A 13,892-nucleotide genomic window follows, 5' to 3' on the forward strand; every position below is an offset into this window, starting at 1 on the left:
TGTTAGTGAGTGTATGTTAGTGTGTGTTTGTGAGTGTGAGTGTGTGTTTGTGAGTGTGAGTGTATGTTTGTGAGTGTGAGTGTATGTTTGTGAGTGTGAGTGTATGTTAGTGTGTGTGAGTGTATGTTAGTGTGTGTTAGTGAGTGTGTTAGTGTGTGTGAGTGTATGTTAGTGAGCGTATGTTAGTGTGTGTTTGTGAGTGTGAGTGTGTGTTTGTGAGTGTGAGTGTATGTCTGTGAGTGTGAGTGTATGTTTGTGAGTGTGAGTGTATGTTTGTGAGTGTGAGTGTATGTTAGTGTGTGTGAGTGTATGTTAGTGTGTGTGAGTGTGTGTTAGTGTGTGTGAGTGTGTGTGAGTGAGTGTGTTAGTGTGTGTGAGTGTATGTTAGTGTGTGTTTGTGAGTGTGAGTGTGTGTTTGTGAGTGTATGTTTGTGAGTGTGAGTGTGTGTGAGTGTATGTTAGTGTGTGTTTGTATGTTAGTGTGTGTTTGTATGTTAGTGTGTGTTTGTATGTTAGTGTGTGTTTGTATGTTAGTGTGTGTTTGTGAGTGTTAGTGTGTGTGAGTGTATGTTAGTGTGTGTGAGTGTGTTAGAGTGTGAGTGTGTTAGTGTGTGAGTGTATGTTAGTGTGTGAGTGTATGTTAGTGTGTGAGTGTATGTTAGTGTGTGTTTGTGAGTGTTAGTGTGTTTGTGAGTGTTAGTGTGTTTGTGAGTGTTAGTGTGTGTTAGTGTTAGATTGTGTGTGTTAGTGTGTGTGTTAGTGTGTTAGTCTTAGAGTGTGTGTGTGTGTTAGAGTGTGTTAGTGTGTGTGTCTGTTACTGAGTATGTTTGTGTGCATCTGTTAGTGAGTGTGTATGTATGTCTGTCACTGAGTGTGTGTCTGTCAGTAAATGTGTGCGTCTGTTCATGAGAGTGTGTGTGTCTTAAGCACTTACCTTTCTCCAGCGCCGGACTCCCTTGGCGCTGGGAATCTCTCCGCCCCGATCCGCCTCTCAGCTCCGAATGCGCATGCTTTCCTATGGACGTTCAGCGTCTTCTCACTGTGATTCTCACAGTGAGAATCGCAGAAAATCCTCTAGCGGCTGTCAATGAGACAGCCGCTAGAGGCTGGATTAACCCTCAGTGAAACATAGCCGTTTCTCTGAAACGGCTATGTTTTCAGCTGCAGTTTTAAAACTAGAGACCTGGCACCCAGACCACTTCATTGAGCTGATGTGATCTGGGTGTCTGTAGTGGTCCTTTAAGTGTATGTGTTTATGCATGCACTTGCGTACATACCGCGGTCACACAGGTCGCAGCACTGCGACCCGGTGCCCGCCGCCATGTGTTGCGGACCCAGCCCGCACAGAGTAAGCGCGCGGGGGGGCCCACGGATCAGTTTTCGCACCGGGGCCCCATGGGTTGTGTGTACGCCACTGTTAGCAGAGCTATGTTGGACTAAAATTCATATGAGAATCAGCCAACCACTGGATGAGGTTAATTAGCGTTTTATTCCGAGGCAATTTTTTTTTTTTTTTTTTTTTTTAGCAAGTAATTGCCTCGCTATCTTATTATATAACCTGATTGTTGTTACTCAGCCAGCATCCCACTGAGCAAGACAGGAATTGTAATCCCACATGGGCAGGCACATGTTTACGCTCAATTTGACTGGACATAAACTTTCAAAAGAGTGACTTGGGTTTGTTTTTTATTTTATTTTTTTAAATAAATTATTTTTTTTAAATCACTTTATTTATTTTGGCAGTTGCAAGTCCCTCTCTTCCTGCTCAACTGTCCAATGTCAGAGTAGCAATTGTATGCTGTATTTGTCTTACAGGCTGATTTATGTGCAGACTGACGGTAAGCATAGATAGCTCTATAACTGAATAATTACAGCGCTATATGACACAAACTGATAGCTTGTCTGCCTGTCTGTTTGCCACCAATCACTGCAGCCAGGCGGTGGGCTGTGACTGTAAACGGCTGAGCTTAGTGTATTTGTTTTATCCTATTGTTGTTTATTCACTGTTGCAACATCATGTTCTGGCTGTTCTCACCATGCTGGCACACCTTGGTTGTGTGACCACATGGGAAGCAATAGTGAATATTGCTGGATCAGCTACATACATTGATCCCATCAGCTGAAACTTCAAGAGATTGAGCTGCAAAGACTCCAGTCATGTCTCTCTACATGCACCTCCGATCACTGTTGATTTAATCAGTCTGAGGCTTCAGCATTGCACTGTAAGGCTTCAACCTGTGCACTGTTGTTCATTTAGAGGCATATGAAGGTAGCTATTCGTATATTACTTGATATGAGGGATAGTCCAGTGATAGAAGTAATAGATTAGTGAAAGAAAGCCAAGATGCCCCAAATAAAAATAAGCACTCCCAACCAATTCTCCTAAGCCCACAAACCCACAGTGTGCTCTACAAATCCTGAAAGAAAGGCCCAGAAGGGAACAGATTGCGTGTTATCCAATATTTTGTATAGGATTTGCTGATTTTAAACAAGACCCCAGATTGTACCGAATAAAATGTGCACACTATGGGTAGGGAAAATAAACCTCTGAATCACAGATCGGGTGAAAAGACAATTCTGGTGAATAATCCTCTTTCAATATAACTGTGCGTGATGTGATCACATACTTCAGATACTAATTGGATAAACTAATAAAATGTACAGACAACACACAAAAATATTATGATCAATTCTTGTAGTGTTGGTGATAAAATAGGTTCTTAAAGGGACACTATAGTCACCAGTACGACAGCTTATTGTAGTTGTTCTGGTGTCTATTGTCAGTCTCTGCAGGCTTTTTAATGCAAACACTAACTTTTCAGAGAAAAGACGTCCCTAGGGACACGTCCAGTGGCAGTCACTCAGACAGCCACTAGAGGTGCTTCCTGGGTCAGTGATGCATGTTGGCATCTCTTCAAACTAAATGGAGATGCTGATTGACTAGCGCGGCGCTTGTCAATTCTGATGATTTCAGCCAAGGGGGAGCAGAGTCAATCTTTCCTATAAGAAAGCATTGGATTGGCTCTCTGCCAAAAAGGTGGAACGGGGGTGGAGCCAGCGCCGAAGGTCCCACGCGGTACTGGAATAAAGGTAAAATTTATATTTATTTAAGGAGGGCAGCAGCGACCACCTAGCATGGTTTTTTACCACGGTAGGGTCAGGAATGCACACATTCCTGACCTTATAGTGTTCCTTTAATGAAGCAGTTTTGCTGTATAGATCATACCCCCGCAGTCTCACTAATCCTTTATCTGCCATTTAGGAGTTAAATCACTTTGTTTATACAGCCCTAGTCACACATCCCTGTATGTGATTTACACAGCCTTCCTAAACACTTCCTGTGAAGAGTCGTCTAATGTTTACAATTCATTTTATTGTAAATTCTGTTTAATTTAGAATTTCTTACATTCTGCTCTGTTAATAGCTGGATAGACCCTTCATAGGCCTCCATTATGTAATTAAAGTTTACAGAGCAGGAGATACAACCTTTTTTTTATTTTTATTTTTTTTGGTTTTGTATACATAAGCATACAATGTTGTCAACAACTGGGAATTCAAAGAAAACATGACTATGACATTAGCAGTGGGATACAAGGCACATAGTACAGTATTATCTAACAGAAGTTGAGGTGGGTGCCACAGCTCATCTAGTGTGCTCTTGTGGGTTATAGGTAAATAACTGCACCCAGCTGGACTGATACATGGCTTTGAGTAAAGCAATTGGGGGCTCTGGTAGCATTGACAGCGCAGGCTGATTAATGACTGATAGTCATTGTCTGACTCTTGTGGGTGTTCGTGCTGTGACAGGGTTGATGTAGTGCCTTCGTCCAGGTCTCTTCCTGCTGCCTTCGTGTTTTGTCTAGCCAATGCTGCCTCCACTGGGCCAGCATGTGGAAGCTGTAGGTTCCTGAGTAGTGTCTCAGGATCTTGATCTGAGGTTAAGGAGAGAGTCCTTTTTCCCTGCGGGACCAGCAAGGCTCCACCAAAGCCCCACCTGTAGTAGACTGACCTGTCCCTCAAGATTCTTGCAACTGGGGCTAGTTTTCGTTTCTCTGTGAGAACCGCAAAGGGGAGGTATCCATACAGTGACACGATGCTGCCTTCAAATTTGACAGAGCCCATTTCCATGGAAGGGGTGAGGATCGCAGAGCGAATCACAACATCTCTTGTGACCACAATAATGTCTCTGGAAGTGTTAGTTGGGGCTGTTCTTTTCGGATCCGGACAGCCAAAAAGCAGCATGGAAGGGTCTACACATCCCTTAATGCCCATGGATGTAAGGCAATAAGGCCTCTCCACTAACCTCCTCTTGGACTCCTCTCAGGCGGACATTCCTGTGTCTGGATTCCTTGGTAGCCACGGCTCTATTGAGTTGCCGAACTTGAAGAGTGAGCTCTGTCACTTGGATCTCATTTGTTGGACCTCTCTTCCCATGCTCTCTCTCCTCTACTCCTTTGATTTTCTGGCTGACGGTGCCTAGCTCTGTCTGGGTTTCTTGGAGATCCATTTTCCAGACTTTACGCAAGTCTAGATGTCTCCTTTAGTTGAGGGTGAAGTCTTCATCAGACTCAGTCTAATGTTCAGTTTCACTATGGTGGGAAGATGCAGGAGACTCCAGTTCTTCCTATGACTCCTCAGATTCCTCCACTGCAGGTTGCACTGAGGGCACCATCTTGGGAGTCACTCGTGGTCTAGACCTCTCAAAGGAGAGCCTAATGTCCGGTAATCGTGGGCTCTCAGGAACCTGGAATCTCTTATTCTTGCGGCCCATATTGTCATCTGGTGGGGGCAGTATAGTATTTGTGTCTATAGGGTATGTTCGGCTGGTTAAAACCGTCTTTAGTGCGGTGCCGGTACGGAGCTTTCCTTGAACACGCCCGGTAAGTTTCATAGTTGGCCAAGCCCCCGAGATACAAACTTTTAAAGTAAGTTACATCAGATTTGAAAATTAAGCCTTTTTTTTTTTAATGCAGGCTGCGCCAGTCCCAACCAGGAGAGGTGTGGCTAGGGCGACGTAAACAGAAACAAAAGTGATTTAACCCCTTAAGGACGCAAGACGGTTCAGGACCGTCATCGGCATTTTTCCCTTGCCGACCGACGACGGTCCTGAACCGTCCTAAATTTAAAATGTACTTACCCGATCGCCGTCGTTCCCCCGGCGGCGATCGGCGTTGCTCCCGTTGTGGGGAGACTGCCTGCAGCCCAGACAGTCTCCCCATGGCGGATTAGGACCCCTGGGGCCATGTGATCGCCCAACAGGGCGACCACATGGTCACAATAGGTGTCCTAGTCTCAGCCTGCAGGGGGACTGTCTGTGCTGACAGGCAGTCTCCCTGCAACTGTAAAATCATAAAAAAATTTAAAGTGAAAGTTAATAAAAAATAAATATTATTATATATGTGTATATATATATGATATATAGACATATATTATACCTATATAATATATGTCTATATATCATATATATAATGTCATGCTAAGTGTATTTTTATATTAATATGTACATATATTAATATAAAAATACACTTATAATTAATTTACACACGTATATATATAATATATATAATAACTATATATATATATTGTATATATATATTATTATAAAATACGAATAATAAATAATTTAAATTAAATTAAAAAAATTAAAAATAATAATAAAAATTTTAAAAAAATTATATATCTATACGAAATGTTATTCTAACTGTATTTTGATATTAATATATATATATTTATATCAAAATACACTTAGAATGAAATTGTATATATATCTATGTATATATAAATAAATAAAAAGAATACGAACTATTCATATGTCCATATACAAAATGACATAAATAATTATATAAATATACACGTAGACTTCAAATATATAAATATGCACATATATTTAAATTCTACGTGCGTATTTATGTAATATTTTTACATAATTAAGTTATTTTATTGATTGCAATTTAAGGGACCTGCCTGCCAACCCAGGCCGAAAGTCTAGAGAATTTAATTTGCTAGCACTGTATTTTACCCTGTAACGTTCTATGACACCCTAAAACCTGTACATGGGGGGTACTGTTTTACTCGGGAGACTTTGCTAAACACAAATATTAGTGATTCAAAACAGTAAAACATATCACAGCGATGATATTGTCAGTGAAAGTGACTTTTTTTGCATTTTTCACACATAAACAGCACGTTTACTGATGATATAATTGTTGTGATACATTTTCCAGTTTTGAAACACTAATATTTGTGTTCAGCAAAGTCTCCTGAGTATAACAGTACCCCCCATGTACAGGTTTTATAGCGTTTTTGAAAGTTACAGGGTCAAATATATGGGTCAAATATTTTTACATTGAAAATGGCCAGGTTGGTTACGTTGCCTTTGAGAGCGTATGGTAGCCCAGGAATGAGAATTACCCCCATGATGACATACCATTTGCGAAAGAAGACAACCCAAGGTATTGCAAATGGGGTATGTCCAGTCTTTTTTAGTAACCACTTGGTCACAAACACTGGCCAAAATTAGCGTTCAATTTAGTGTTTGACTTTTTTCACACACAAACAAATATGAACGCTAACTTTGGCCAGTGTTTGCGACTAAGTGGCTACTAAAAAAGTCTGGACATACCCCATATTGAATACCCTGGGTTGTCTACTTTAAAAAAAATATGTACATGTGGGGTGTTATTCAGCGATTTATGACAGATAATAGTGTTACAATGTCACTATTGATACATTTTAAAAATATATGTTTTGAAACCGCAATATCCTACTTGTACTTATAGCCCTATAACATGCAAAAAAATAGCAAAAAGCATGTAAACACTGGGTATTTTTAAACTCAGGACAAAATTTTTAATCTATTTAGCATTTTTTTTCATTCGCTTTTGTAGATGAATAAAAGATTTTTCACATTAAAGTCAAAAAACATGTATTTTTTTCAATTTTTCATCATATTTTTTCATTTTTTTAAATTAAATTACATGAGATTATATAAATAATGGTATGTAAAGAAAGCCCCTTTTGTCCTGAAAAAAAACAATATATAATTTGTATAGGAACAGTAAATGAGAGAGCGGAAAATTACAGCTAAACACAAACACCACAAAAGTGTAAAAAGATGCCTGGTCGCAAATGTACAACATCGCAAAAAAAGTCCAGTCCTTAAGGGGTTAAAGGGACACTATAGTAACTTAAGCAACTTTAGCTTAGTGAAGTAGTTTTGATGTATATATCATGCCTCTGAAATTTCACTGCTCAATTCTCTGCTATTTAGGAGTTAAATCACTTTTGATTCTGTTTAAGAAGCCCTAGCCACACCTCCCCTGGCTGTGACTGACACAGCCTGCATGAAAACAAAATGCATGATGTAAATTGCTTTAACATTTTTTATGTCCTGCTCAGTAAATTGAGCTTTAATAAAATACAGGAGGCTCCTGCAAGGATGTTGCAAGCTATTACCAGAGCAGGAGTAAAAAAATGTTTAAATGAAACAACATTTTCAATAAAGGAAGTGTAAACATTAGATGACTCGTCACAGGAAGTGTTTAGGAAGGCTGTGCAAGTCACATGCATGATCTATACACACAAAACTGCTTCATTAAGCTAAAGTTGTTTTAGTGACTATAGTGTCCCTTTAACCCCTTAAGGACCAAACTTCTGGAATAAAAGGGAATCATGACATGTCACACATGTCGTGTGTCCTTAAGGGGTTAATTTCAGCGGCATGATGCATACACAAAAACAACTTAAGCTAAAGTTGTTTTGGTGCATATAGCGTCCTTTTACAGGGACACTATAGTCACCATAACAACTACAGCTTAATGTTCTGGTGTTTCTTGTCGTCCCATTACACTCTCTCTGCATGGAGACACTGTACTTTCCTCATAGAGATGCATTTATTATGTCTTTTAATTATTATGTTAGTCGAATAAAGACGGTATTATTGCATGCTAGATATAGAGATGCAGAGATATACAGTAACAAAGTATGAGCTAGTATATTTCCTCTGCCTGACTTTCTTAGACACTAAGCAGAAATACAGTGTCCATCCTAAAGGTCGTCACCAGTGACGGGTGCAGGAAACTGGCTCTGTCTATGGAGGATCTCGCAGGATCCCCCATAGACCTCAATGCTGTACTCTTGGGTATGCATGTGCGAGAGTACAGCAGTGACGTCAGCTCCTGGCGCTGAAGAAGACCAGCCGGAGGAAGAGGGCCACTCATTGCGAATTCTGCAAAGCCCCCAGATGTTGACAGTGCCTCTTTAATGAATTTGGGTGCTGTTGATAAACAGTCAAATTGTTACAATCATATAAACCACTTTTTTTTTTTTTGTGTTTTAAAATCCAGTTCAGTCACTCTACGAGCATTATACAATTCTGCCAATTTCAGTTTTTAGTAGCTAAAGATGGGATAGGCTGTGAAGAGAAACTGGATGCTGCTGTCACAGAAGTTATATAGAACAATTAATGGAGATGGGAATGTACTACAGAGCAATAGAAAGAGTTATAGAGAGCAGTCAGAGAAGACTGTGATATAGAATAAGAAAATGAGTGTTACAGAGTTTAAATGGAGCAGATGGAGAGGTTAAAGGGAGCAGTTATATGCAGCAATTGGATGAGTTAAGGGAGTAGCTGGATACAGCACATGTAGAGTTATTGGGAACAGTTATTAGAAGTAATAGTGAACACATGGAGAGTTTTATGCAACAGTTTTATGGAGCAACTGGAGAGTTATAGAGAATTGATGCATACTAAGAACTGATACATACTAAGCAAAGAGAGAATTCTAGAGAACTGATACATACTGAGCAAACTGTGAATTCTAGAGAACTGATACATACTGAGCAAACCGAGAATTCTAGAGAACTGACACATACTGAGCAAACTGAGAATTCTAGAGAACGGATACATACTGAGCAAACCGAGAATTCTAGAGAACTGACACATACTGAGCAAACTGAGAATTCTAGAGAACTGATACATACTGAGCAAACCGAGAATTCTAGAGAACTGACACATACTGAGCAAACCGAGAATTCTAGAGAACTGACACATACTGAGCAAACTGAGAATTCTAGAGAACTGACACATACTGAGCAAACCGAGAATTCTAGAGAACTGACACATACTGAGCAAACAGAGAATTCTAGAGAACTGACACATACTGAGCAAACCGAGAATTCTAGAGAACTGACACATACTGAGCAAACCGAGAATTCTAGAGAACTGACACATACTGAGCAAACCGAGAATTCTAGAGAACTGACACATACTGAGCAAACCGAGAATTCTAGAGAACTGACACATACTGAGCAAACCGAGAATTCTAGAGAACTGACACATACTGAGCAAACCGAGAATTCTAGAGAACTGACACATACTGAGCAAACAGAGAATTCTAGAGAACTGACACATACTGAGCAAACAGAGAATTCTAGAGAGCTGTTCAAACATACAGAGAGGTACAGCAAACAAAGAATTCAAAGTACCGAGAATTCTATAGAACTGACACATACTGAGCAAACTGAGAATTCTAGAGAACTGACACATACTGAGCAAACAGAGAATTCTAGAGAACTGATACATACTGAGCAAACCGAGAATTCTAGAGAACTGATACATACTTAGCAAACCGAGAATTCTATGGAACTGACACATACTGAGCAAACTGAGAATTCTAGAGAACTGACACATACTGAGCAAACAGAGAATTCTAGAGAACTGATACATACTGAGCAAACCGAGAATTCTAGAGAACTGATACATACTTAGCAAACCGAGAATTCTAGAGAACTGACACATACTGAGCAAACTGAGAATTCTAGAGAACTGACACATACCGAGCAAACCGAGAATTATAGAGAACTGACACATACTGAGCAAACCGAGAATTCTAGAGAACTGTTCAAATATACAGAGAGGTACAGCAAACAAAGAATTCAAAGTACAGTTATGTGGCACCATTATAGCACTTATGCATTATATGTAGGGACTGGATGAGAAGTGATCCACAACCTTTATTATACTTTTATAGCATTTAAGTCTGGCAAAGCATCTTGGGAGGTGTAGTTCATCACCTTCTAGGGAGCTGCCGTTGGTTGCAACTGATGTAGGGAAGTGTTACATTGAGAATGGTTATGAAGTAACACATCTCATCTCCCCGTAAACAATATATCTATAGGAAATCTTATATTCATATGGATATTTTCAGCAGATTTTTCTGAAAGTATAGGATAAATTACAAGGAGCACTGGGTGATATCGTGTTATTGGGAACTGTTACTAAAGGCGCTAGTGTGTGACAACTAGGAAAAATGTGTCAGAAGTATTCTACCTTGATTAGATGGCTTTCTCTGGAGTATTTGTAATAAATAGCAACAATGAGGGTGGTAGTTGTTGCTTAGAAAGCAACAGGTTGATTACTTAACAAGACCCGGTGGAGTCATCTATGCAGTTTGCATCATCTTTTCATCATTCCACACCTCCTTTATCCTTTCCTGTGTAATATGGCCTGCATGTCAGCTCCCAGCATGCCAAACCGGCTATTATTATTGGTGTGTAATACAAATGCACTCTCTGTACAAATACTAATAGTTTAAAAGTAAAATGCAACGCAGAATGAATCTTATTTGTCTACATAGTAAAGCAGCTGTAACTGGTTTTATACAGTAACCCTTCTGGCAAGGATTGCAGACACTAATGTGATTGTAGAGCATTTTATGCTTTCTATCAATGGGCTACATGTTCTTCATGTTCTTGAATCTTTGGATTCACTATATATCAAATTGTGGTGAACTGAGACCCGTTTTAAAAAATGTAGTCAACAATACCGGATTTGAAGATAATTCTCGATCTCTGCTGTGTTCACATTTTGGTTACTTAGCCCAAACTTAATTCAGAGCTAAAAGAATAAACACAATATGTGAATTTTGGATATGATGTATATTTTGGAATCCAGACCAGATACCCTTTGGGTTGAGAATCACACATCCACTATTGGTGCTCCTTTAAAGGTGACCACAGTAAGGCATACATTTGAGGAGAGTCTTTGGATGCAGTTTTAAAGGACCACATACTCGTTTTCCTGGCAGTATAGTGCCCTGAGGGTGCCCCCACCCTCAGGGCCCCCCTCCCGCTGGGCTCTAGGGGGTGAAAGGGGTTAAATTTACCTTTTTTTCCAGTGCTCCTTCTCCTCTCCTCCTCCTTCTCGTCGTCATCGGCTGAATGCGCATGCGCGGCAGAAGCCACGCGCGCATTCAGCCAGTCCATAGGAAAGCATTCTCAATGCTTTCCTATGGACGCTGGCGTCTTCTCACTGTGAAAATCACAGTGGGAAGCGCCTCTAGCGGCTGTCAGTGAAACAGCCACTAGAGGCTGGATTAACTCTATTATTTCTCTGAAACTGCTATATATTTTGGACCTGGCACACAGACCACTTTATTAAGCTGAAGTGGTATGGTTGCCTATAGTGGTCCTTCAAGGACCAAACTTCTGGAATAAAGGGGAATCATGACATGTCATGTGTCCTTAAGGGGTTAAGCAGTAATTATTGCAGTTAGTATGTATATCTCCCACGTTGGAATTGGTGTAGGACCCACCAATATTGGGTAGTGTTGGGCTTAACACACAATATGGCCATATGGTGGAACTGAATCTCCATATTCGTTTTTGTTGTTGTTGTTTTTGTGTATGCTGTTCCTTAACTTGTGTTTCGAATATTCAATATGTTTTCAGTACGTTTAAGCCTCTTACAAGGAGGATTCTTCCTTGTGCATGTTCTAGAGTATATCACAATGGTGTGTCTTTTTTTTTTTTTTAAAGTGTCTATCTCAGACTACGTGGTGGTGCTGGTCCTATTATGGAGACTTCTCATTTTATTTTGTCAAAAAAGAAACATGATTTAAGGATAAATGAAAAGCTAAAACCTCCATTCCAGCTCTCAGGCCACATTCCCCCTGCAACCCAATATTCTTCCTCAGACGTTACTCTCTCTGGCCAGAGGGGGACAGATGTCCAGAGGGTGGCTTGAGGGCAGGATATGGGCAGTTCTAAGGTAGACGGTGTACCACCATTGACTGCCTGACACCATTGGCATGCAATTAATGCTGGTGTCAGTCTCCAAATTTTCATACGGTTCACATTAGCCACTTGGAATTCTTGTTCCGGACAGGCTAATAACACGAGGGATTAATCTCTGTACATCCAGCATTTCATTGCAAAACACTGCGCATACAGAATCCAGGCACCATAATCACTTCAAATCACTGAAGAGGTAATGATGGTTAGAGTGACCCTTCAAAGCAAGGGTGCCCAAAAGCTAGATCCCCAGATGTTGTAGAACTACAACTCCCATGATGCTTTGCATGCCTTTAGAATGGCATAGCATCATAAAAGCTGTCTTTTTAAAACATCTGGGGATCTTCCTTTTGAGCACCCCTGCTTTAAAGCATTAATTGTATACATTCTGTAATTATTATTTTTTTAATTCTGCAACTTGCATGGGACACTTTTAGCAGCTTGGAGGGCCTGTTTCCAAAAATATAGATCGCAAACAAGTAACATGCCATTTGTCACCTACAAATTTCAAAGCTCAAGGACCATCCCGTTGGATTTAAATGGACCTTTTTTTTTTTTTTTTTTTTTTTTTTTTTAACAGTAATCCAATGTTGTGATTGTACCAAACAGCGAACAGCATACACTAAACATTATTATTCAATGTGGGAGTTAATTATCTTACAGATACTTTCATCATTATACAGTGTCGCTCGATAGCAGTGTAAAGACAATCAACCCTGAAACGGCTCTGCACATTGATTGGACACACACTGATTTCTAAAGGATGTTATTTTTATTCTCTGTACATACTGTAGGTGCTAGAATCATTCCCCGTACAGTGCGACTAGCATTATGTAATGCACTGCATCGATGCTTAACACTGTTGCATAGTGTGGTTCTTTCATTCTTACTGTATATAATGATATTTCTAATAATATCGGCACTTTGTATCATTGGGGTGTTCTGTTCATTATCACCCTTTACATTTACAGAATTGGTATATCATACAGAGTGTTATTATCACTGCAAGGATATGTAGAATACCACTATACCATGCTGGGTGTTATTATTAGTGTAAAGATACAGAGCTGCACTATAATTATTACTTTTGTAGATAAATTACACCATGTAACCTTTTCGTTGCTAGTGTAGAGTGTGATAATCATTGTAGAGTTCTATTGGATGATTGTCGGTTAATGTATATAGACAGATTAGAAAGGCCTCAGACCTGCAGAGGAATGAACGTCCCTTGGAATGTCCCTTTGCAGTTATATAGGTCCATTAGCCCTAGGACAGAGCCCCTCCTCTCACCCACATTTACCTAACAGATGGACAGGGGCCAGATTAACAGGGATTAATGAGGAGTTGATGCAGGGGAGAGATATTGTTTATATCATTCTAAGCAGTTTCACTTTTAGCATCACCGGCAATTGCACTCCTTGCGGCACAATGGGCTTTCAGCTTTCCTTATCCACATGCAGCCTTGTAATTTTAACACTGTGCACTTGTTTAAGAGAGAGATGAGTTAACACAGGAGAGAGGAGTTCGAGATGATTTTAAATGATTCCTACATTGTGTTAAGTCCAGTTCATAAAGTCACGGGTACTGTGAAAATGATAAAGCATTTCATCGATTACAGGCTTTTCGTCCACCCTTTATTTAATCTCCGTGACATTTTCCCTTCTTGTCCTTTTGACTCTGAATTTACTTTACTACTTTCTCGAGGATTTAAAATCTATATAGGGTACTGTTGTATTGGTGGTTCTTGTTAAGATTATGCAACAAAATAAAAATAAAATAGTATATTTTAGCACACTTATGAAGGTTACGTTAGGTTAGTG

At 39.8% G+C, this 13,892-nt stretch overlaps 2 protein-coding genes across 4 annotated transcripts in view; one reads left to right on the plus strand and one right to left on the minus strand.

The window, feature by feature from the left end:
* The window catches only part of MACROD1 (mono-ADP ribosylhydrolase 1), a 750,918-nt gene that overhangs the window by 589,013 nt on the left and 148,013 nt on the right, over positions 1-13,892 (plus strand). The gene's annotated exons all lie outside the window — the stretch shown is intronic.
* Positions 1-13,892, minus strand: part of FLRT1 (fibronectin leucine rich transmembrane protein 1) — a 218,509-nt gene that overhangs the window by 100,324 nt on the left and 104,293 nt on the right. The window lies entirely within an intron of this gene.

This window comes from Pelobates fuscus, chromosome 12, assembly GCF_036172605.1.
Source record: "Pelobates fuscus isolate aPelFus1 chromosome 12, aPelFus1.pri, whole genome shotgun sequence".
Lineage (NCBI taxonomy): Eukaryota > Metazoa > Chordata > Amphibia > Anura > Pelobatidae > Pelobates > Pelobates fuscus.